We start from the raw sequence: 23,694 nt of genomic DNA, 5'->3' as shown, positions 1-23,694 counted from the left end.
ATCTCGTTAGTGGCTCCCTTCTGTGTAGAGAAGGGTTTAAGTTGGTGTTCGAGTCTAATAAAGTAGTAGTTACGAAATATGGACTTTTCGTTGGAAAAGGTTATGAATGCGGAGGTCTGTTCCGCCTTTCTCTAGCAGATTTTTGTAATAAAGTCGTGAACAATATTCATTCGAGTGTTAATGAATCTGAAGTTTGGCATTCACGTCTTTGTCACATAAGTTTCGGTGTTATGTCGCGGCTAGCAAAACTGAATTTAATCCCAACTTTCACTTTAGCCAAAGGTTCTAAGTGCCACTCGTGTGTGCAAGCAAAGCAACCTCGCAAGCCTCACAAGGCTGCAGAGGAGAGACACTTGGCACCATTAGAACTCATACATTCTGATCTTTGTGAGATGAATGGTGTGTTGACTAAAGGTGGAAAGAAATACTTCATGACATTGATAGATGATTCCACTAGATTTTGCTATGTGTATCTGTTAAATACTAAAGATGAGGCTCTACACTACTTCAAAATCTATAAGGCAGAAGTTGAGAATCAACTTGAAAATAAAATTAAACGAGTCCGGTCTGATCGTGGTGGAGAGTACTTCTCAAACGAATTTGATTCATTTTGTGCGGAACACGGCATTATTCATGAGAGGACGCCTCCCTATGCACCCCAGTCAAACGGGGTTGCCGAGTGGAAAAACCGTACTCTAACTGATTTGGTTAACACCATGTTAGATACATCGGGTTTATCCAAGGCATGGTGGGGGGAGGCTATATTGACTGCGTGTCATGTCCTGAATAATGTTCCTACAAAAGATAATGAGGTCACTCCCTACGAGGAGTGGTCGAAGAGAAGGACGACGCTCTCGTACTTACGTACTTGGGGCTGCTTGGCGAAAGTCAATGTACCAATCCCCAAGAAGCGTAAGCTTGGACTAAAGACTGTGGATTGCGTTAATTTGGGATACGCTAAGAATAGCGTAGGCTATAGATTTCTAGTAGTGAAATCTGAGGTACCTGACGTGAAGGTCGGTACAATAATGGAGTCGAGGGATGCTACATTCTTTGAGGATATATTTCCCATGAGAGATATGCAAAGCACTTCTAGACAGGAATCTGAGATAACTCCTGAGCCTGCCATTCCTATGGAATATTGTGAACAAACACATGATGAAAATCCTGAGGAGGATGACGAGGAAGCCCGTGGTAGGGGCAAGAGACAAAGGACTGCAAAGACCTTTGGTGATGATTTCTTCGTATACCTCGTGGATGATAATCCCTCTTCTATTTCAGAAGCGTATGCTTCTCCAGATGCTGATTACTGGAAAGCTGCGGTCCGTAGCGAGATGGATTCCATCATGGCTAACGGGACATGGGAAATCACTGATCGTCCCTATGGTTGCAAACCATTGGGATGCAAGTGGGTGTTCAAAAAGAAGCTTAGGCCCGATGGTACGATTGAAAAGTACAAGGCTAGGCTTGTGGCCAAGGGCTATGCCCAGAAAGAAGAAGAAGATTTCTTCGATACTTATTCACCTGTGGCTAGATTGACCACCATTCGAGTACTACTCTCATTGGCGGCCTCTCATGGTCTTCTCGTTCATCAAATGGACGTTAAGACGGCTTTCCTGAATGGAGAGCTAAATGAGGAAATCTATATGCAACAACCAGATGGCTTTGTGATAGAAGGTCAGGAAGGAAAGGTGTGTAAGTTGCTGAAATCTTTATATGGTCTCAGACAGGCACCTAAGCAATGGCATGAGAAGTTTAATACAACTCTGGCATCTGTTGGCTTCGTTGTTAATGAAGCTGACAAATGTGTATACTATCGCCATGGTGGGGGCGAAGGAGTTATATTGTGCTTGTATGTTGATGACATACTGATATTTGGAACCAACCTCAAAGTAATTGAGGAGGTTAAGTCTTTTCGGTCTCAAAACTTTGAGATGAAGGACCTTGGGGTGGCTGATGTTATCTTGAACATCAAGCTGTTGAGAGATGATGAGGGTGGGATTACACTTCTGCAATCCCACTATGTTGATAAGATTTTGAGTCGCTTTGGATATTCAGACTGCAAAATTGTCAAACACCATATGATCCTAGTGTGCTTATTCGAAAGTTTAAAGGCACAGCTATAGATCAATTGAGATTCTCTCAAATTATCGGTTCACTTATGTACCTAGCTAGCGCAACGAGGCCTGACATCGCGTTTGCTGTGAGCAAACTTAGCCGGTTTGTTGCAAACCCGGGCGATGTTCATTGGCGTGCTGTTGAAAGAATTATGCGCTACTTGAAAGGTACTGTCAACCACGGGCTTCACTATACGGGATTCCCATCGGTACTTGAAGGGTATAGTGATGCGAATTGGATCTCTGATGCTGATGAGATGAAGGCCACTACTGGGTATATGTTTACTCTTGGGGTGGTGCTGTTTCCTGGAAGTCTTGCAAGCAAACGATCTTAACAAGATCGACAATGGAAGCAGAATTAACAGCATTAGACACATCTGGTGTCGAAGCAGAATTTCTTCGAGATCTTTTGATGGACTTACCTGTGGTTGAGAAGCAGGTTCCGGCTATCCTTATGAACTGCGATAATCAGACGGTTATTGTTAAAGTGAAGAGTTCAAAGGACAATATGAAGTCCAACAAACATATAAGAATGAGATTGAAGTCTGTCAGACGTTTGAGAAACTCCAGAGTGATAGCGTTGGATTATATCCAAACGGCTAAGAATCTGGCAGATCCCTTTACTAAAGGGCTATCACGTGTTGTGATAGATAGTGCATCGAGGGAGATGGGTATGAGACCCACATGAGTTGCCATGGTAGCAACCCAACCTATATGATCGGAGATCCCGTGAAGTAGGGCCTGGGAAAACAAGCCAGTGGTGAACTGAGGAGAGTAACTTTACTAACCCACTCCGTTGGAGATGCAATACTCTCGGATACTGTATGGTAGGATGACTACTGTCTTAATGTGTTCTAAAGCTTATATGTAAGCAAGATGCTGTCCTACAGAGCGATCTTTGGAGGAACACACCTATATGAGCTTGACTGCTGGTCACAGTCTATGAGATTTGGGTGATCTCTAATAAACTCATGAATAGGCCAGGAGTGTGACTAATATGCTCCACCCGAGGGGTCACCTTCGGCAGTCTAGTACTAGTAAGACTTGTGGTGAAGCTCCTTTACGCCAAACTGACAATTCAAGGCATAGTCCATTGTTCAGTTGTAAAGGGGTGTAGCTACTTGTTCTAGGTGAAGCTCAACCTTAACAGGTCTTCACTGAAATGCTGGTATATTAAAACAGTGATTGGAACGAGGGAACACGATGTGCCCTTGAGATCTGGTGGGGGATTGTTGAAATTTGGAGGTGGGCTTTAGGCCCATTAGAGAATTTCAGAAAAATCTCCAAGGGCCCATGTAGGTGGTGGCATGACAAGGTGGTGGGAGTTTAGTCCCACCCCGCTAGTGGAGGAGAGTTTGGACCCCTTTATAAGGGTCTCTCTTCCACATGCTATTGGAGAGTGAGAAGAGAAGGTGCCCTCGCGCACTCCTCCTCCGCCACGCCACGCCACGCCACGCCACGGGTTGCGGGAATGAGCCGAGCCGAGCTCATACCTACGCGCTTATTTTTGCCGGTCAGGAACGGAGAATACGTAACGGACAAGGCACGATCCGAGACGTCGTGTCGGACGTGGGCTTGGCCCACGTCTCTCCACCCAGCCGCCTTTATAAGCGCGCGATCAAAGGGTTTAGGGTTGATCAACATGATCAACATGCAGAAGGGGAACCAACCGGTGGCCTCATACTTCGCCACCATGCGAGGCTTTGCGGATGAACTTGCAGCAGCCGGCAAAGCCATCCAAGATGACGAGCTCATGTCCTACATCATTCACGGGCTTGATCAAGACTACCAACCTCCGATCTCTGCCTTCGACGCTCGCGTCACACCGGTAACCCTTGACGAGCTCTTTGCCATGCTTAGCAATTTTGACCAGCGCATGGCGCAATAAAATGGCTCCAATGGCGGATTCAAGTCATCGGCCAACTCCGCCTCCAGAGGCCATGGTAGTGGCTCTCGCTCTCGAGGCTTCTCTCGTGGCAGGGGGCGTCGTGGTGGCGACTCCCCTCGCGGCAACTTCAAATGACATCGCGGTGGTGGTGCCAACAGATCACGTCCGGATATGCCTCGCTGGCAAATCTGTGGCAAGCCTGGGCATACGGCAAAAGATTGTTGGTATCGCTACGACAAAGATGAAGATTCCTCGCAAGATGAAGAAAAGATGGCTGCTGAAGCTGATGGCTCATATGGCATCGATACAAATTTGTATGTTGATAGCGGAGCCACCAACCACATCACCAACGAGCTGGAAAAGGTCACCATGAAGGAAAAATACCGTGGAAAAGAACAAATTCACACTGCAAGTGGAGAAGGTATGGTCATACGTCACATTGGTCATTCAATTATTAAAACCCCTAGTAGAAAAATTCATCTCAAAAGAATTCTACATGTTCCTCATGCCCACAAAAATCTTCTCTCAGTTCATAGAATTGCCATAGACAATCATGTTTTCCTTGAATTTCATCCCTATTTCTTTTTGATCAAGGATCAGGCAACGAAGAAAATTCTCTATCGAGGTAGATGCGTTCGTGGGCTCTACTCATTGATTCCGGAGTTTAGAAGATTCAGTAAACAAGCTTGTGGTTCTATCAAACTTTCGTCTACTCGATGGCATGATCGTTTAGGACATGCCTCTTTTTCTCTAGTTGAAAAGTTGCTTAGGAAAAATAAGCTCCCGTTTGTTGGTGAGCGTACTACAGAAACTATTTGTAATTCTTGTTAGTGTGCTAAGAGTCATCAATTACCATATCCTATATCAAGTGTCTCCACAAAACCTTTACAATTAATCTTTTCGGATGTTTGGGGTCCTGCCCCTCTTTGTGTTGGTCGACACGCTTATTATGTCAGTTTCATAGATGACTATAGCAAATTCTCCTGGATTTATCTTCTTAAGAGAAGATCTGATGTGTTTCAAGTTTTTCAAACTTTCAAGCACTTGTTGAAAGAAAGTTTGACAGTAAGATCATTGATGTCCAATCTGATTGGGGAGGGGAATATGAGAAGCTCAATTCCTTCTTCCAAACTCTTGGCATATCCCATCATGTGTCCTGTCGACATGCTCACCAACAAAACGGGTCAGCCGAACGCAAACATAGGCATATAGTTGAGGTTGGTCTGGCCCTCCTAGCAGGCGCCTCCATGCCTCTCAAATTTTGGGATGAGGCATTCCTTACAGCCATCCATATCATCAATATGTTACCTAGCCGTGTCATCCACAATGAAACACCCATGGAGGGTCTCCTTCAGGTCAAACCTGATTACATTTCTCTCTGTGTCTTTGGCTGCGCCTGTTGGCCTAATCTTCGCCCTTACAATCCTCGCAAGCTCATGTTTCGCTCAAAGCAATGTGCTTTTCTTGGGTATAGTGCTCAACACAAAGGTGTTAAATGTCTTGACATCTCCACTGGTCGTGTATACATCTCTCGTGACGTCATTTTTGATGAGACAAAGATTCCTTTTGCGGACCTTCACCCTAATGTCGATGCTCTACTTCGCAAAGAAATCTTACTCTTATCTCCTCACCTATCCGGCTATGATCAAGGGGGATTAATAATTGTGATGATCATTTGTTGACTAACCCTTCTAACAGCCTCTCTAAGCTTTGCAATGATGCAGAACACGCAAGTCGAAATTCTGAAGAAAATGGCGCGGCCAACAGAGAAGAAAACGGTGCAAATGGCTGTCATCTTATGTGCCGCAGCGAGGAGACAAATCTGCCTTGGATCAGCCGCCGGCCAGTCAGGGGGACAGATCCTCCTCGGATCAACTGCCATGCAGCGGATCCGCCTCGGTACTTGCACCCAGCAGCGCGCCGGCAGAAATAGACCCAGACAGGCGGTCGGGTGCGAGCGGCGCGCCTGTCCCCCGTACGCGGCATGCGAGCCAACCGCATGTGTACAAGCGGCGCGCTCCGACTCGGTCAGACGCAGGTGGTCCGGCAACTGCTCACCTTGGGGGATCTTCTGTGGACAGAAACGCCCTCGCGCAACACTCGTCGGATGCAGAAGATCCAGTAGCTGCAAAAACTGCCGACGCGGTGTTTGACGCTGCCGAAGGCGATCTCGCCTCGGAATCAGGAGGTGATCAACCTGGTACTAATCCAGGATCTTCTACATCGCTGTTTGCTGCAGCTGCACCAACAACTTCTGTTAAACGTCAAACAAGGTTACGGCAAGGGGTAATTAAACCTATTAATTACAAGCACATTACGAAATATGGAATAGTGTGTTCAACAGGTGAGCCAGGAGAACCTAACACTCTTGAAGAAGCCTTTAGCAAGGAAAATTGGCGAAAAGCAATGCATGATGAACTCATGGCACTCAAGAAGAACAAGACATGGCACCTTGTTCCTCCTCAACAAGGTAAAAATATCATTGATTGTAAGTGGGTCTATAGGATAAAAAGAAAAGCTGATGGAACCATTGATCGCTACAAAGCCAGGCTTGTTGCAAAAGGTTTGAAACAAAGGTATGGTATTGACTATGAGGACACCTTTAGTCCAATTGTTAAAGTTGCTACCATCCGTCTTGTTCTGTCTATTGCTGTGTCCAGGTGCTGGAGTCTACGACTGCTAGATGTACAGAATGCGTTTCTACATGGTGTTCTGGAGGAAGAGGTTTACATGAAACAACCTCCTGGGTTTGAAAATTCTAGTGCACCTTCTTATGTGTGCAAACTTGACAAAGCCTTGTATGGACTAAAACAGACTCCAAGAGCATGGTACTCTAGTCTCAGCAAAAAGATGCAAACACTTGGTTTTGTTCCTTCAAAATCTGACACTTCATTGTTTATTTACAACAAGTCAAATACATCCATATTTGTTCTCATATATGTTGATGATATCATTGTTACAAGCTCCTCTGATGAAGCCAGAACAAGACTGTTAAAAGATTTGTCTAAAGAGTTTGTTCTCAAGGACTTGGGAGATCTACACTACTTTCTTGGGATTGAGGTAAAAAGACACAAGGATGGTCTTCATCTATCTCAAGCTAAGTATGTTGCAGATCTAGTTAAAAAGGCTGGTCTACAAAGTTGTAAGCCTTCTCCCACTCCTTTGTCTAGCACAGAAAAATTGTCTCTTGTGGAAGGAGAACTCCTAAACCCAGAAGACAGTACAAAATATAGAAGCTTAGTAGGTGCTCTTCAGTATCTGACACTCACTAGACCAGACATTTCTTTTGCTATTAACAAAGTCTGTCAGTTTCTTCATGCACCTACTACCGTTCATCTCACTACTGCTAAACGTATAGTAAGATATGTGAAGAATACTTTAGGCATTGGTCTAAATTTCAGCAAGTCACCTTCCTCACTGGTCAGTGCCTTTTTTGACTCAGATTGGGCTGGATGTCTGGATGACAGACGCTCAACTGGTGGCTTTGCAGTTTTCTTTGGACCTAATTTAATATCCTGGTGTGCAAGAAAACAAGCTACTGTTTCCAGATCCAGCACAGAAGCAGAATACAAAGCTCTGGCCAATGCAACAGCAGAAATTATATGGATATAGTCTATTTTGAAGGAACTAGGTATAAGAAGCACTAAAGCTCCATGTTTATGGTGTGATAACTTGGGTGCTACATATCTATCAGCAAATCCAGTTTTTCATGCTAGAACAAAGCACATTGAAATTGATTTTCATTTTGTTCGAGAAAGGGTTGCAAATAAACTCTTGGATATTAGGTTCATTCATTCGAAAGACCAAGTTGCAGATGGATTCACCAAAGCTTTGCCTACAAGATGTTTTGAAGCATTCATATATAATCTCAACTTGATGAAGCTGTGATTACGGGAGGGTGTTAAACGAGATATATCCTAACCATATGAAGTATCCAACGGAAGTACAATTGAAGGACATTTAGTTAGGCAAGATAGATACTCTTGTAACCTTTATCTTTCTATCTCCTAGTTTTCTTCCCCTCCAAATTGTATCTCAAACATCTATCTTGTACGCATGATCGGGCTTGCAACCCTCCATATAAACACGCAACACGTCGGGCCAAGGGCTTAAGACGTTTCCTCCATTGTCGCACAGCATAGTGATGGCTAATTTCAGATGTTAACTGGGACGGATCAAAGGCATAGATCCAAGTGAGGATCGGGGATTCAGATGCCTTGTTCGGTTAATCCTTCTTTCAAGGGGATTGGAGGGGATTTTAACTTGTTAGGGGTTTAATCCCTGTCAAATCCCTTTCATTTTCCTGTTTCCAGTAGTATTCGTTTTTCTTCTGCGGGCACTGTTTCCAGTACTATTGCAAAAGAAAATCCCTACCGAAGAATTCAAACTAAGCAAAAAATAATAATAATCGGTGCGGAATTCTGAAATACAAAAAGATTCAACAAGCAGGCGCGCATGAGATTTTCTACTTTATGATTGGAGTGTACCTTGCTTGACGACCGGCGATCTTGCGAAACCGATGCCATGGTTGTCGCCATTGTATGTTTTCCTTCTCTCCACCTCTTCCCTGCGATCGATGGTATATGTCTAGGGCATATATATGCTTGGCGATTAGGTGGAGAGCCGTGCCAAGACAACAGCCAGACCTTTTTCTAGACGCGCCCTTTCCAAAACAAACGACGGCGGATCGGACGAGGTCATTACCGCGTTCAGCGGGCGGATTGACCAATGATAACTTCACCCACGCTAATCATTTTCTTTTAGGCGAGTGTTAGGCGTCCGCGCACCGGCCCAACAGTTCGGACGGTCGCGCCGTAGCCGTCGGATGCAGCGAGCTCTAGCCGTTCGATCCGTGCGCTCACTTTTCGATGTAGATCGGACGGTCCTGGTGAAGCGAGCAACGGGAGCCGCGCGGTCCCGACGATGAGTTATGTGCCGGAAGAGTCACGGTTTACTGAAGATTGACAGCCAGCCAGCTGGGGATCTGGCAGTGGCAACGGAGAGACGTGGGAGACGGGCGGCTTGACACTGAGAGACGTGGGAGACAATGGTTCAAAGGAGAATTAGTCCGATTTGTTGCCGTGTGCTTCAGACTTGACACTGATTTGCCGGAGGCTTGTGTTTTTTTGTTTTGTTTTTTTCGAGGGGTAGGCCTGCTTGTTTCTGGAACAAATATGTCTTGGCAAAGATCATGACAAGTTGTGCGATTCTACATAACATAACATAACATGATCACCAAGGATGGAAGAGATACGTACGGCACACACCATTGACTATGAAAATACAGGCACTGCAGTCAGACAGACCACATTCAAATATTTCTTTAGGCGTATCAGAAGATTTGAAGACCTGGTCTCCTAAAGATCGAATTAGCTAGGCATCATTGGGAGCCAGCTGAATGACAGTGGGTTTATTTATTTTTTTAGAAGCCATTAGTTAGTTTTTTTTATCAAATTACTTATTACATTTAGGTCATTTGTTAACTCATATTATTTACTATATTCGGACTAATGGTTTGTAATAATATTCGTTGAATTGTTTAATCTAAATTATTGTAATAGGCTAGAAAGAAGAATAAATAAAGGCCGCATTATGATAAAATCTATGTTTCTTCGCATCCCTCAAAATATTATGAAGAGTGTATCCTCTACCCCGGTCCCGACCGCGTCCTCTACCCCGTGTGGTATCACGGCTGCCTTCTCGCCGGTCCCGACCGCGTCCTCTATCCCGTTTGGTATCACGGCTGCCTTCTAGCCGGTCCCGACCGCGTCCTCTACCCCGTGTGGTATCACGGCTGCCTTCTCGCCGGTCCCGACCGCGTCCTCTACCCCGTGTGGTATCACGGGTGCCTTCTCGCCGGTCCCGACCGCGTCCTCTACCCCGTGTGGTATCACGGGTGCCTTCTCGCCGGTCCCGACCGCGTCCTCTACCCCGTGTGGTATCACGGGTGCCTTCTCGCCGGTCCCGACCGCGTCCTCTACCCCGTGTGGTATCACGGCTGCCTTCTCGCCGGTCCCGACCGCGTCCTCTACCCCGTTTGGTATCACGGCTGCCTTCTCGCCGGTCCCGACCGCGTCCTCTACCCCGTGTGGTATCACGGCTGCCTTCTCGCCGGTCCCGACCGCGTCCTCTACCCCGTTTGGTATCACGGCTGCCTTCTCGCCGGTCCCGACCGCGTCCTCTACCCCGTGTGGTATCACGGCTGCCTTCTCGCCGGTCCCGACCGCGTCCTCTACCCCGTGTGGTATCACGGCTGCCTTCTCGCCGGTCCCGACCGCGTCCTCTACCCCGTGTGGTATCACGGCTGCCTTCTCGCCGGTCCCGACCGCGTCCTCTACCCCGTGTGGTATCACGGCTGCCTTCTCGCCGGTCCCGACCGCGTCCTCTACCCCGTTTGGTATCACGGCTGCCTTCTCGCCGGTCCCGACCGCGTCCTCTACCCCGTGTGGTATCACGGCTGCCTTCTCGCCGGTCCCGACCGCGTCCTCTACCCCGTGTGGTATCACGGCTGCCTTCTCGCCGGTCCCGACCGCGTCCTCTACCCCGTGTGGTATCACGGCTGCCTTCTCGCCGGTCCCGACCGCGTCCTCTACCCCGTGTGGTATCACGGCTGCCTTCTCGCCGGTCCCGACCGCGTCCTCTACCCCGTGTGGTATCACGGCTGCCTTCTCGCCGGTCCCGACCGCGTCCTCTACCCCGTGTGGTATCACGGCTGCCTTCTCGCCGGTCCCGACCGCGTCCTCTACCCCGTTTGGTATCACGGCTGCCTTCTCGCCGGTCCCGACCGCGTCCTCTACCCCGTTTGGTATCACGGCTGCCTTCTCGCCGGTCCCGACCGCGTCCTCTACCCCGTGTGGTATCACGGCTGCCTTCTCGCCGGTCCCGACCGCGTCCTCTACCCCGTGTGGTATCACGGCTGCCTTCTCGCCGGTCCCGACCGCGTCCTCTACCCCGTGTGGTATCACGGCTGCCTTCTCGCCGGTCCCGACCGCGTCCTCTACCCCGTGTGGTATCACGGCTGCCTTCTCGCCGGTCCCGACCGCGTCCTCTACCCCGTTTGGTATCACGGCTGCCTTCTCGCCGGTCCCGACCGCGTCCTCTACCCCGTTTGGTATCACGGCTGCCTTCTCGCCGGTCCCGACCGCGTCCTCTACCCCGTGTGGTATCACGGCTGCCTTCTCGCCGGTCCCGACCGCGTCCTCTACCCCGTGTGGTATCACGGCTGCCTTCTCGCCGGTCCCGACCGCGTCCTCTACCCCGTGTGGTATCACGGCTGCCTTCTCGCCGGTCCCGACCGCGTCCTCTACCCCGTTTGGTATCACGGCTGCCTTCTCGCCGGTCCCGACCGCGTCCTCTACCCCGTTTGGTATCACGGCTGCCTTCTCGCCGGTCCCGACCGCGTCCTCTACCCCGTTTGGTATCACGGCTGCCTTCTCGCCGGTCCCGACCGCGTCGTCTACCCCGTGTGGTATCACGGCTGCCTTCTCGCCGGTCCCGACCGCGTCCTCTACCCCGTTTGGTATCACGGCTGCCTTCTCGCCGGTCCCCACCGCGTCCTCTACCCCGTGTGGTATCACGGCTGCCTTCTCGCCGGTCCCGACCGCGTCCTCTACCCCGTTTGGTATCACGGCTGCCTTCTCGCCGGTCCCGACCGCGTCCTCTACCCCGTTTGGTATCACGGCTGCCTTCTCGCCGGTCCCGACCTCGTCCTCTACCCCGTGTGGTATCACGGCTGCCTTCTCGCCGGTCCCGACCGCGTCCTCTACCCCGTGTGGTATCACGGCTGCCTTCTCGCCGGTCCCGACCGCGTCCTCTACCCCGTGTGGTATCACGGCTGCCTTCTCGCCGGTCCCGACCGCGTCCTCTACCCCGTTTGGTATCACGGCTGCCTTCTCGCCGGTCCCGACCGCGTCCTCTACCCCGTGTGGTATCACGGCTGCCTTCTCGCCGGTCCCGACCGCGTCCTCTACCCCGTGTGGTATCACGGGTGCCTTCTCGCCGGTCCCGACCGCGTCCTCTACCCCGTGTGGTATCACGGCTGCCTTCTCGCCGGTCCCGACCGCGTCCTCTACCCCGTGTGGTATCACGGCTGCCTTCTCGCCGGTCCCGACCGCGTCCTCTACCCCGTGTGGTATCACGGCTGCCTTCTCGCCGGTCCCGACCGCGTCCTCTACCGCGTGTGGTAGGTGCCTTCTCGCCGGTCCCGACCGCGTCCTCTACCGCGTGTGGTATCACGGGTGCCTTCTCGCCGGTCCCGACCGCGTCCTCTACCCCGTTTGGTATCACGGGTGCCTTCTCGCCGGTCCCGACCGCGTCCTCTACCCCGTTTGGTATCACGGGTGCCTTCTCGCCGGTCCCGACCGCGTCCTCTACCCCGTGTGGTATCACGGCTGCCTTCTCGCCGGTCCCGACCGCGTCCTCTACCCCGTGTGGTATCACGGCTGCCTTCTCGCCGGTCCCGACCGCGTCCTCTACCCCGTGTGGTATCACGGCTGCCTTCTCGCCGGTCCCGACCGCGTCCTCTACCCCGTTTGGTATCACGGCTGCCTTCTCGCCGGTCCCGACCGCGTCCTCTACCCCGTGTGGTATCACGGCTGCCTTCTCGCCGGTCCCGACCGCGTCCTCTACCCCGTGTGGTATCACGGCTGCCTTCTCGCCGGTCCCGACCGCGTCCTCTACCCCGTGTGGTATCACGGCTGCCTTCTCGCCGGTCCCGACCGCGTCCTCTACCCCGTGTGGTATCACGGCTGCCTTCTCGCCGGTCCCGACCGCGTCCTCTACCCCGTGTGGTATCACGGCTGCCTTCTCGCCGGTCCCGACCGCGTCCTCTACCCCGTGTGGTATCACGGCTGCCTTCTCGCCGGTCCCGACCGCGTCCTCTACCCCGTGTGGTATCACGGCTGCCTTCTCGCCGGTCCCGACCGCGTCCTCTACCCCGTTTGGTATCACGGCTGCCTTCTCGCCGGTCCCGACCGCGTCCTCTACCCCGTGTGGTATCACGGCTGCCTTCTCGCCGGTCCCGACCGCGTCCTCTACCCCGTGTGGTATCACGGCTGCCTTCTCGCCGGTCCCGACCGCGTCCTCTACCCCGTGTGGTATCACGGCTGCCTTCTCGCCGGTCCCGACCGCGTCCTCTACCCCGTTTGGTATCACGGCTGCCTTCTCGCCGGTCCCGACCGCGTCCTCTACCCCGTTTGGTATCACGGCTGCCTTCTCGCCGGTCCCGACCGCGTCCTCTACCCCGTGTGGTATCACGGCTGCCTTCTCGCCGGTCCCGACCGCGTCCTCTACCCCGTGTGGTATCACGGCTGCCTTCTCGCCGGTCCCGACCGCGTCCTCTACCCCGTGTGGTATCACGGCTGCCTTCTCGCCGGTCCCGACCGCGTCCTCTACCCCGTGTGGTATCACGGCTGCCTTCTCGCCGGTCCCGACCGCGTCCTCTACCCCGTTTGGTATCACGGCTGCCTTCTCGCCGGTCCCGACCGCGTCCTCTACCCCGTTTGGTATCACGGCTGCCTTCTCGCCGGTCCCGACCGCGTCCTCTACCCCGTGTGGTATCACGGCTGCCTTCTCGCCGGTCCCGACCGCGTCCTCTACCCCGTGTGGTATCACGGCTGCCTTCTCGCCGGTCCCGACCGCGTCCTCTACCCCGTGTGGTATCACGGCTGCCTTCTCGCCGGTCCCGACCGCGTCCTCTACCCCGTTTGGTATCACGGCTGCCTTCTCGCCGGTCCCGACCGCGTCCTCTACCCCGTTTGGTATCACGGCTGCCTTCTCGCCGGTCCCGACCGCGTCCTCTACCCCGTTTGGTATCACGGCTGCCTTCTCGCCGGTCCCGACCGCGTCGTCTACCCCGTGTGGTATCACGGCTGCCTTCTCGCCGGTCCCGACCGCGTCCTCTACCCCGTTTGGTATCACGGCTGCCTTCTCGCCGGTCCCCACCGCGTCCTCTACCCCGTGTGGTATCACGGCTGCCTTCTCGCCGGTCCCGACCGCGTCCTCTACCCCGTTTGGTATCACGGCTGCCTTCTCGCCGGTCCCGACCGCGTCCTCTACCCCGTTTGGTATCACGGCTGCCTTCTCGCCGGTCCCGACCTCGTCCTCTACCCCGTGTGGTATCACGGCTGCCTTCTCGCCGGTCCCGACCGCGTCCTCTACCCCGTGTGGTATCACGGCTGCCTTCTCGCCGGTCCCGACCGCGTCCTCTACCCCGTGTGGTATCACGGCTGCCTTCTCGCCGGTCCCGACCGCGTCCTCTACCCCGTTTGGTATCACGGCTGCCTTCTCGCCGGTCCCGACCGCGTCCTCTACCCCGTGTGGTATCACGGCTGCCTTCTCGCCGGTCCCGACCGCGTCCTCTACCCCGTGTGGTATCACGGGTGCCTTCTCGCCGGTCCCGACCGCGTCCTCTACCCCGTGTGGTATCACGGCTGCCTTCTCGCCGGTCCCGACCGCGTCCTCTACCCCGTGTGGTATCACGGCTGCCTTCTCGCCGGTCCCGACCGCGTCCTCTACCCCGTGTGGTATCACGGCTGCCTTCTCGCCGGTCCCGACCGCGTCCTCTACCGCGTGTGGTAGGTGCCTTCTCGCCGGTCCCGACCGCGTCCTCTACCGCGTGTGGTATCACGGGTGCCTTCTCGCCGGTCCCGACCGCGTCCTCTACCCCGTTTGGTATCACGGGTGCCTTCTCGCCGGTCCCGACCGCGTCCTCTACCCCGTTTGGTATCACGGGTGCCTTCTCGCCGGTCCCGACCGCGTCCTCTACCCCGTGTGGTATCACGGCTGCCTTCTCGCCGGTCCCGACCGCGTCCTCTACCCCGTGTGGTATCACGGCTGCCTTCTCGCCGGTCCCGACCGCGTCCTCTACCCCGTGTGGTATCACGGCTGCCTTCTCGCCGGTCCCGACCGCGTCCTCTACCCCGTTTGGTATCACGGCTGCCTTCTCGCCGGTCCCGACCGCGTCCTCTACCCCGTGTGGTATCACGGCTGCCTTCTCGCCGGTCCCGACCGCGTCCTCTACCCCGTGTGGTATCACGGCTGCCTTCTCGCCGGTCCCGACCGCGTCCTCTACCCCGTGTGGTATCACGGCTGCCTTCTCGCCGGTCCCGACCGCGTCCTCTACCCCGTGTGGTATCACGGCTGCCTTCTCGCCGGTCCCGACCGCGTCCTCTACCCCGTGTGGTATCACGGCTGCCTTCTCGCCGGTCCCGACCGCGTCCTCTACCCCGTGTGGTATCACGGCTGCCTTCTCGCCGGTCCCGACCGCGTCCTCTACCCCGTTTGGTATCACGGCTGCCTTCTCGCCGGTCCCGACCGCGTCCTCTACCCCGTGTGGTATCACGGCTGCCTTCTCGCCGGTCCCGACCGCGTCCTCTACCCCGTGTGGTATCACGGCTGCCTTCTCGCCGGTCCCGACCGCGTCCTCTACCCCGTGTGGTATCACGGCTGCCTTCTCGCCGGTCCCGACCGCGTCCTCTACCCCGTGTGGTATCACGGCTGCCTTCTCGCCGGTCCCGACCGCGTCCTCTACCCCGTTTGGTATCACGGCTGCCTTCTCGCCGGTCCCGACCGCGTCCTCTACCCCGTGTGGTATCACGGCTGCCTTCTCGCCGGTCCCGACCGCGTCCTCTACCCCGTGTGGTATCACGGCTGCCTTCTCGCCGGTCCCGACCGCGTCCTCTACCCCGTGTGGTATCACGGCTGCCTTCTCGCCGGTCCCGACCGCGTCCTCTACCCCGTTTGGTATCACGGCTGCCTTCTCGCCGGTCCCGACCGCGTCCTCTACCCCGTTTGGTATCACGGCTGCCTTCTCGCCGGTCCCGACCGCGTCCTCTACCTCGTTTGGTATCACGGCTGCCTTCTCGCCGGTCCCGACCGCGTCCTCTACCCCGTGTGGTATCACGGCTGCCTTCTCGCCGGTCCCGACCGCGTCCTCTACCCCGTGTGGTATCACGGCTGCCTTCTCGCCGGTCCCGACCGCGTCCTCTACCCCGTGTGGTATCACGGCTGCCTTCTCGCCGGTCCCGACCGCGTCCTCTACCCCGTTTGGTATCACGGCTGCCTTCTCGTCGGTCCCCACCGCGTCCTCTACCCCGTGTGGTATCACGGCTGCCTTCTCGTCGGTCCCGAGCGCGTCCTCTACCCCGTGCTCGTCCCCTCTTCTCCGCTCGGCTTCTTCGGCGGCGTTTCTCTCGGCGCTGGGTGCCAAGGCGGGTGCCATTGGGGTTCCGCCGACTGATCTGTCGGCAAGTTTTGATGGAGAGGCGTTCGTTGAAAACCTGATGGAGGTGGAGGATTGCGTTGAGGCTTTCGAGGAGATGAGGGAGGTGCCCGTGCCTCCGGTTCTGCCATGGGGGACTGCTGCTACTGTTTCTCCTCCGCGGGCGTCCTGGTCCAGCGAGCGGGCGGACTCTTCTAAGGCGTCGATGATGATGGACAAGGCGATGGAACTCAAGGCAAACAAGTCCCTTAAAGGTATAATCTCTAAACCCATAACCCGGTCTATGTCTTTATTTAAGGTGCTTGCGTTGGCTAATGACGCACGTATCTTGAAAGTGGCGAGTGACTACAATATTGTGCTGGGGATGGAAGGGAAACCCCCCTTAGAGGTGATCGAGAGTTTTCAGGCTCAAGAGGCAGCTCAAGCTGCTCTTGTGGAGGCCTTGGCCAAGAGGGGTCTGGCTCGCACCATTGCGGCCGAAGAGGCGCTGGCTGACGCTGCCTCGGTTCCAGAGGACCCTGCCAGGGTGACGACAGGCTCCCTGGGCCGGGCTTCTTCTGGCCGTGGTCGAGGCAGGGGCCGTGGCCGTGGGGCATCGCCGATCCGTGAGGAATGTGATGTTGAGGGGTGGGGGGTGATCCCCCTTGGTGCCCCAATGAAAGGTCTAATATGGAATATGAGAGGGTTTGGGCAGTGGGACCGGCGTCGCCAACTGATTGAATATATCTGGAACCAAAAGATGGACTTTGTGGGGTTGCAAGAGACAATTTGGTCTTCCTTTTCTCAAATTAAGGTAGATGCTCTTGGTGGAAGTGATTGATTCCACTGGGAGTGGGTTCCGGCTATGGGACGTTCGGGTGGGATCCTCCTGGGTTGAATAAGGATGTCTTTGAGGAAATATCTTTCTCTAGGGAGGAGTTCTTTCTTGGGGCGGAAGTTACTTAGAGAAATAAAAAGTTCAAATGGGAACTTCTCGTGGTGTACGGGTCGACTGACCACTCACGTTCCCTCGGTTTCCTAAGGGAATTGTATGCTAAGATTGAGGGGACCTCTTTGGCGGTTGTTGTGGGAGGTGATTTTAATCTTATTAGATCAGCTGATGATAAGAGCAATAGGAGAATTCTTGACCAAGGGCTGGTGGACAATTTTAATAACTGGATAGCGGACCTCCAACTTATCGATCTCCCAAGGGTGGGTGCTCACTTCACTTGGTCTAAGAACCAGGATCTCCCGATGAGGTGTGTGCTTGATTGGGTTTTTGTCTCCATGGAATGGGAGGCTAAATACCCCTCCTGCTCGCTGGTGGCGGAAACTAGTCTGGGGTCGGATCATTGTCCGTTAATTCTGAATTTAGGCGAGGGAACAAGACGCCCTTCAAAACAGTTTTTCTTCGAACGCCAGTGGCTGCTCCAGCCTGGATTTGTGGAGAGAGTGTGTGATATTTTGGAGAAAGCGAGAGGATGTAGGGTCCATAGATATGGGCCGTTGTGTGACTTGATGGATGACTGGCAGCATTGTATCTGTCGTACTCGACATCATCTCAGAGGATGGGGGGCTAACTTTGGCAGTTTCTCTAAGGATCGCAAGGAGGCTTTGTTGTCAGAAATTAAGGGACTGGACATGCAGGCAAATGTGTATGGCCTCTCTAGAGGGGAATGGGCGCGGAGATACGAGCTTGAAGATGAGATGATTTTCATTTTGACTTGCGAAGATTTGTACTGGAAGCAATGTGGGCAACAAAAGTGGGTGCTGAATGGGGATGCTAGCACGGAATTCTTCCATGCGGTTGCCAATGGCCAAAGGAGGAGGTGCATGATTTCTCTCCTCCACGAGGGTGGGACTACGTACTCTGAGGAATCTGCCCTTAGGGCCCATGTGGATGGTTTCTACAGAGGTCTTTTGGCTGTAGCTGGAGGTGGAGCTATGTCTTTGGGGCCGAATATGTGGACTGGCCATGGGAGGGTGTCTCGACTGGATAATTCAGCGCTAATCAGACCTTTCTCGCTTGAGAAGATTACTACCAACTTAAAGACAATGAGAGTGAACACGGCCCCGGGGCCGGACGGTTTTCCCATGATTTTTTACAAGAAATTTTGGAGCATGATAGGCCCCCAATTTGCGGAAATGGTCCATGAATTTACGTTGGGATGGATAGTGAAAAGGCTAAATTATGGCATTCTTGCTCTTATTCCGAAGGTCCAGGGTGCACACAACATTCGGCAGTTCCGGCCTCTCACGCTTACTAATGTCAGTCTTCGGCTGTTGGCTAAAGGCTTCGCTCAACGGCTTGCCTCGGTGGCACACAAGATTATCGACTCGGGTCAATCTGCATTTATTAGAGGGAGGAGTATCTTGGACGAAGATGTCGTCTTGCATGAGGTGTTGCACGAGATTCGACAATATAAGGAAGAGGTGTTTATCCTGAAACTTGATTCCGAGAAGGCATACGATAGAGTGAGATGGGACTTTTTTGAGGAGGTGTTGCGCCAGAAGGGCTTTGACTCCCCTTTGGATAAGTTGGATGCATCAACTTGTCAGTGGGGGCCAAACGGCTGTCAACCTTAACGGCCATATGGTCCTTATTTTCGAAATAAGAGGGGCTTTCGTCAGCGAGACCCCATTTCTCCGCTGCTATTTAATGTGTCGGCTGATGCCTTGCCTGATATTCTGGATAAAGCTAAATCGCCTGGGCACATTTCGGGTGTGGCATCATCTATTATTCCTGGAGGGATTTCTCACCTGCAGTACGCTGATGATACCCTTATTTTCATCAAAAAATCGGAGAGGGAGATTATAACCTAAAGTTTATCCTCATGTGTTTTGAGGAGGTGTCAAGCCTCAAAATTAAGTTTGATAAAAGTGAGGCGTTTGTGACTGGAGGTGATCTTGAATTGCAGCTCCGCGCGGTCCATCTGATGAATTGCGAATTAGGTTCCATCCCCATGAAATAGTTGGGAATGCCTATTTCTGCGAGGGCTCTCTCCATGATAGATTTCTAGGAGATGGTTGATAAGGCTGAGGCGCGTGTGGAGCCATGGAAAGGAAAGCTCCTTGCTTCGGGAGGTCGTTTGGTTCTAGTTAATGATTGTCTTACTAACATTCTGATGTTCATTATGGGATTCTACTTGCTTCAGGATGGGATTCATGATAAATTGGATAGGGTGAGATCCAGATTCTTTTGGCAAAGGAAAACCAAAAACAAAAATACCACATAGTGAGGAGGGAACACATTTGCCAACCAAAGGAGCTGGGAGGCTTGGGGGTGATCAACACCAAGATTATGAACTCGTGCTGGCCAAATGGGCATGGAAAACCCTCACTGGACAGGGCAGGCTTTGGCTTGACATTTTTAGGGCGAAATACCTCGATGTGGATGGAGTGGAGTTCAAACGCAATATCGCTTTCTCCCAGTTTGCGAGGGACATTCGAAAAGTACAACCTCTCTTACGGCTGGGGACTAAGTTCACATTGCGAAATGGGCGATCTATGTCCTTTTGGTGGGATCGCTAGCTCCTGGATCGTCCCCTTCAGGAGGCATTCCCTCGGCTGTGTGCCATTGCTGGGAACCAAAATGGGAGGGTGGCGGATGTGTGTCACCAGGAACGATGGGACCCCAGGTTTCGACGCTCCCTTAGTCCTCCTGATATGGGTGAGTGGGATGAGCTTCGTTCGCATCTCCAGCACGTGCACCTTTCTGATGAGCAGGATGAGTTGATTTGGCGGCTTGATCCGTCCGGCCAATTCACTACTGGGTCTTTATATAAATAAATCTTTTGTGGGTCCCCGCAATGCGACCTTTCTGGTAATTGGAAAGCCCCTTTACTGGCCAAAATTCGGACCTTTCTTTGGCAAGTGGCCCGAAATATGATTACTAGTGGGGACCAAGTTCAGAAACGCCGTGGTCCTGGAGATGGAAGCTGCTCCTGGTGTGGGGCCAGTGAGGATAGAGATCATATATTGTTTTGGTACATTATCGCGCGATTTGTATGGAGCACGATTAGAGAGGTGACCGGGAATGATTGAAACCCATCTGGTTTTTCGGATTTTTATCGTCTCGCGAGAGACCTAAGAGGGAGACAGAAATGACTCGCGTGGATTGGACTTGAGGCTATTGCGTGGGCGCTTTGGACCACTAGGAATAAAGCTTTGATAGAGGGTATTTTCATCCGCGCCCAACTGACCTACTGTATGAAACTGTTTCTCTGTTGCAGCTGTGGAAGCTGCTAGCAAGGCGCCAAGACAGAAGGCTCGTTGAGGGACTCACGTCAAGGTTGCGAGCAAAGTGCATTGAACTCCGGCGTGCGGTGTAGGGCCGGTTAGAGGTGGACGGCCCATGCCTTGGTCTTCATGATGACCGTTCTTGCTAGTCTTACCGTGCCGCGTCACATGTATGGCCTGATGGCCTGTATTTGTTACCTCTCATTTCTTTCTTTAACCTGGTTTGAACCTTGTAAGGGCCTCGGTTTAAGGCAGAGCAGATGCCTCATCTCTAGAAAAAAAGAGCACATTATTGAGGTTACGAATACAACGACGCTGGTAGAGTTGCACTTACGTGAGTGTAGTGAAAGAAAGACACTGGCAATATACAAAATCGTCAGGGCCGAGGTGATTAAACAGTTGGAATATGAGGAAGAATTTTGTAAAGCATTACTCCTACATCATTCGACAATCTCAAGAAAAAGATGTTCAGAAAACCTTGTCCCTCAGATTCCTTAATCCTTCCTTGGAACTAAATTTCTTCGTTGCAACGGGAGTAAAAAAACTCATAATCTGGAATGGTCATGATCACATTTTTCTGCATCATCGAGATACACAATCACTCTAAATTTGGTAAAATCAAGAACAGGTTTTGAAATCAAGAACTTTTTTTAAACTCGTGCACATAATTGAACTAACGAATATTTTTAAAATTCGTGAACACTTTAACAAAAAATTTAACAACTTCTAAAATCAAGAACTTTTTTCAATTCAATAACAGTTTATATTATTTACAAACATTGTTTTAAAATTGTGAACATTTCTTTAAAGAATTATCTTGAATGGGCAAACATTTCAAGAATCGATGAACATTTTTTGGAAATAGGTGTAACAATTTTTTAAATTAATGAACATTTGTTTTGATTTAACGAATATTTTTGAAAATGCATGCTCATTTTTTAATTAACGAACATTTTATGAACTAATAAATACGTTTGTAAGTCACGAGCAGTTTTTGAACATTTGTTCATTCATGTACATTTCTAAATTGGTAAACTTTTGTTCAATTAATTAACAGTTTTTAATACACAAACATTTAAAAGGACCATGACCACTTTATTTATTTTCTGAACATTCATTTTCAAAATTCCGAATTTTCTTAATGAGCAAACATCTTATTAAAAACTCACAAACATATTATGATTTATTAAACATATTATTTCAAAATTCTGTTTTTTTTTTGTTTTTCGGAACTCATTTGAAAACCAAATTTATTTAAAGTAGAAAAAATGTAAGTGGAAAAGAAAAATAAAAAAATAAATTTAAAAACATGTCGCCTTGACATGGGCCGGCCCAAACGGGCGTGTTGTGTCTTCTCACTGCCCGTGGAGTGGCGAAATCACTAGTTAGCGAGTACACCTTTCAACGATTACTCCCACCTCCACAGATTCACTGTCCAAAAAAAATATTGTCAATCTGCAGACGAGCCATCAATCCTTAGCGATCCAACAACGAGCTCCCAATGTAGGTGTTAAAACCGACAGACCTCAGGTAAGGGGCCTGAGCTGTGAATTCAGGTCGACGGGTAACAGGATATTAGGAACACACGAGGTTTTACCCAGGTTCAAGCCCTCCCTATGGAGGTAAACCCTACGTCCTGCTCTTGTTGTATTATTGGTGTAGCAACGTACAGAATTTATCTATCTCGAGATCGGATGTGGTGGACTAAACCTAGGGGTGATGATGAGTATGTATGGATGTGTCATAATGATCTATCGACTAGCTAGTTTGGCATCGGCTTATATAATGCACCAACGGCCTAGGATAAGAAAAAGAGTCCTAGTCGGCTACATCGATGGAGATGAGTCCTTTTCTTCACCAAGTCTTGTAGAATCTTCCTCGTATTGTCATGGGCTGACCGAAGTGGCTCATTAGTGAACCGCCATGGGGGTCCTCGGCCCGACCCACCTGGTCGGGTGTCGACGTGGTGAGTACCCCCTAGTCCAGGACACCATCACCACCCCCCACTCCAGGACACCATCACCCCCCCCCCCCCCCCACACACACACACACACACACTTCTTTGCACTCTAGTCCCTTGAAATGGCACCAGATCCGGCCAAGTGTTTTTGTCGTCGCCTCCACAAACGATGGTTTCTCCGACATGAGCTTAGCGAGAGCCTGCGGTTCCACCACACCTACCTTACGAAATCCAACCCATCTGATCTTGAATCCTTTCTTTACTTTCTTCAAAAGTATGAGGTCCTTCGACAGCCCCTCCACCTTCTCCATCTTCTGAAACAACACAGGCGACACGAGAACCCTAGGAAACAGTGGTGTATGATCACGTGCCCTAGTACACACGACAAGCTTTTAGTGAGAAGTTTGTGACGGGGAAGAACGAGAACAACCAACGTTGATGCATGGCGGTCACCCCTACACCCGCTACAGATGAGATCGGGACAGGAGGGGGCGTAAATGATGGCGGCGGGGAAACCCTAGACCGCCTCTCTATTGCGAGAGTCACCAGAATCGACATCCTTTTAGCCAAACAAGGAAATGGACAAGCCCGTTTTACCCTTTCCAAACCCAAACATGTTTTTCTGTAAATTAGTTTTTCTAACATATATAGTACAAACTCAGATGCTTATATATACGCGCATACACTCATCCTTATGAACACACACACATACCTTATTTTTATGAAAACCTGAAGAGACCGAGCCGGCATATCATCTTGAGATTTAGATTGACGCGGTCATCAAAGGCGTCTCGTGATGGACGGAAACATCTCCTTCCACTGTCTGAACAGGCATCGCCGGATATCTTGAAATGAATTCAGCAATAAATGCAAGCATCCGGACTTAGAACCCCGATGAACCAAGGATACCTCTGTCCACTTAATCATCCAACCACATGTAGCAAAACTGATTTTGCTAAATCCTGCTAGAAAAACATGTAGCAAAACTGATTTTGCTAAATCCTGCTGAAAACGCGTTTTCCATATATCCGCCCATCCAAACAGCCACTGGGAAATTTTACATAGATGTAGCAAAGCAGGTCAGCATCGTCTTTTATCGGTTTATCCTCTCCCATGTTATACCACTCAAACAGTCAAAGTCCCACAAAAGTCCACTCGATCCAGACCACCGAGATCCATCTTCCCTGCCGTCTCTTTGCTCATCCTACCGGCCGGCCCCTTCTCTCCTCCTCCTCCCAAGCTCCGGCCCAGGCCAGGGGGCCAGGCGACGCGGCGGTGCTCTGCGGTTCAC

This window comes from Hordeum vulgare, chromosome 7H, assembly GCF_904849725.1.
Source record: "Hordeum vulgare subsp. vulgare chromosome 7H, MorexV3_pseudomolecules_assembly, whole genome shotgun sequence".
Classification (NCBI taxonomy): Eukaryota; Viridiplantae; Streptophyta; class Magnoliopsida; order Poales; family Poaceae; genus Hordeum; species Hordeum vulgare.
The sequence above is the reverse complement of the archived record's forward strand: the minus strand, read 5'-3'. Positions refer to the sequence as shown.